The sequence below is a fragment of the Ovis aries genome, chromosome 8 (genome assembly GCF_016772045.2).
Source record: "Ovis aries strain OAR_USU_Benz2616 breed Rambouillet chromosome 8, ARS-UI_Ramb_v3.0, whole genome shotgun sequence".
NCBI classification, from domain to species: domain Eukaryota; kingdom Metazoa; phylum Chordata; class Mammalia; order Artiodactyla; family Bovidae; genus Ovis; species Ovis aries.
The window spans coordinates 32,650,860-32,652,908 of NC_056061.1; the positions used below are offsets into that span (position 1 = coordinate 32,650,860).

At 42.4% G+C, this 2,049-nt stretch overlaps 1 pseudogene; it reads left to right on the forward strand.

The window, feature by feature from the left end:
• Positions 1-1,527: 1,527 nt before the first annotated feature.
• LOC114116126 (large ribosomal subunit protein eL28-like) lies at positions 1,528-1,752 on the forward strand (annotated as a pseudogene).
• Positions 1,753-2,049: the final 297 nt, after the last annotated feature.

The following is a 2,049-nucleotide window of genomic DNA, read 5'->3' on the forward strand; positions in this document are numbered from 1 at the left end:
AGTACCTTGTTTAATATCATAGAGCTGGGAAGGGGCTGAATTCCAAATCCCACTTTTAACTACAGTTATGTTCTGATTGGAGCTTATGAGAGAGGTTGAGATGAACATGTACAGCTGGCATGTTATATTCACAATGACATGGCTGAAGATGGAAGCCTAGGAAATACCAATATATTGGAGTCCAGCAGAAGAAGAGTGGCTTGTTAAGGATGCAAAAAGCAGAGGAAACAGGGGAAGGAAGAACATGGAGAGAGAGTATTGTATCAGGGACACTGGTACCACCAGACTCTGGCAATGTCATTGTAGGCAGTCTATACATTATCTCTGAGCCTTTGCTGACTTCCTCTGTGAAATGGAGATAATGTTACTATGAATGCTTCTCTTGTGTATTCATCAAGATGCATTTATCAAGCATTTGATCTACTGTGTGGCACATAGTAAGTGCTTAGTAAATGGTGGTCGTTTCTTCGCTAAGTCATGTCCAACTCTTGTGACCCCATGGACTGTAGCCTGCCAGGCTCCTCTGTCCATGGGATTCTCCAGGCAAGAGTACTGGAGTGAGTTGCTATTTCCTTCTTCATTGTGTGGCACCTAGTAAGTGCTCAGTAAATGGCAGTTACTGCTATTACAATGAAAAAAATTTAAGCAATGGAAGAGTTTTAAGAAAGAGTAGCCATTGCTTTTAAATGCTGCAGGCAATCACATTAGTAAGGGAGATAGCTTAACTTGTGGGACAGAAACACAGAGAGCAGAATTCAAGAGTTTTGGTAACTACGAAAACAGCAGGAAAAAATTTCCCTCAGTTATGCATCTGCTATTAATTTTACATTACAGAGAACAAATACCTTGGTATCAATTTTCTTCAGAATCAATCACAGTGAATTCCGTGAATTATGAATGCCAATACAAATGAAACGTCGATCATTTATAATTATTTGAAAATAACACTGCATTGAAAAAGTGTTAAGGCAGTCTCATTATGCAGAGTATTAAAACTTGCTGTACATGTATTAATCAAGAAGAGGATTTGGCAAAGGACAAAGGCAAGTATAACTTAGGATTTATATTTTCCTTTGTTATAGGATTCTCTTCCGACTCCTTCTTCATGGTATCATTTTACAGAAGTAAGGAGGTTCAGGACTCCCCCAAAATCAAAAGAGGCATTCATATTTGGGTGACCATTTTACTCGTGATAGAGTCCTTGACATTGGGCACTTTGCTTTAACTCCTCATCACACATTTTCTCATCTGTGAAAAACCAAAGGATACATTTTAGATTTGTATACAAAATTTCTCAATTGGCAGATCATAGCAGCTAGTTAACAAAAGTACACTGTAGGCCAAACAAGTCATATTTGTGGACAGAATTTCGTTCCCAGACCACCAATTTGAAAATATGGTTCACACAAATTCCAAGATTTTAGTTAGAAGGGGTTTAGAGAGCCCTCTGTGTGCTTAGTCTGCAAAATGACGCCAGACTTGGCATAGATAAAGGGGTGGCCCTTCACATCTCCCACTGCTGCAGCCATGTCTGTGCGTCTGCAATGGACGGTCATGCGGAACTGCTACAGCTTCTTGATCAAGACAAACAAGCAGGCCTACAGCACGGACACCCAATAATCTGAGGGCCCGCAACTCTTTCGGCTACGATGGGCTCATTCACTGCAAGAAGGTGGGAGTGGAGCCGGTGACAGCAAAGCGGTCATGGTGGTGTAGCGGAGATCCAGCCAGAGCAAACTGGCCACTTCTTGAGGCGGACCACCATCAACAAGAATGCCAGGGCCACCCTTAGCAGCATCTGGCATAAGAACAAGTACCACACAGATTTGTGCAGGGCCACCATCTGCATAGTCAGCGCTATCCAGTGCACCTAGAAGCCTGTAATGGTGAATAAGTGGACACCGGACACCGCTTCCCGCACCCCCCCACCCCCCACCCCTGGCCTTGAACCACCACAAGAGCTCCTGAGTGAATTTTTATTTTCTTCCCCAAAGAAATAAAGCTGTCAGGAGACTTTCCTCAACCAAAAAAAAAAAAAAAAAAAGATAA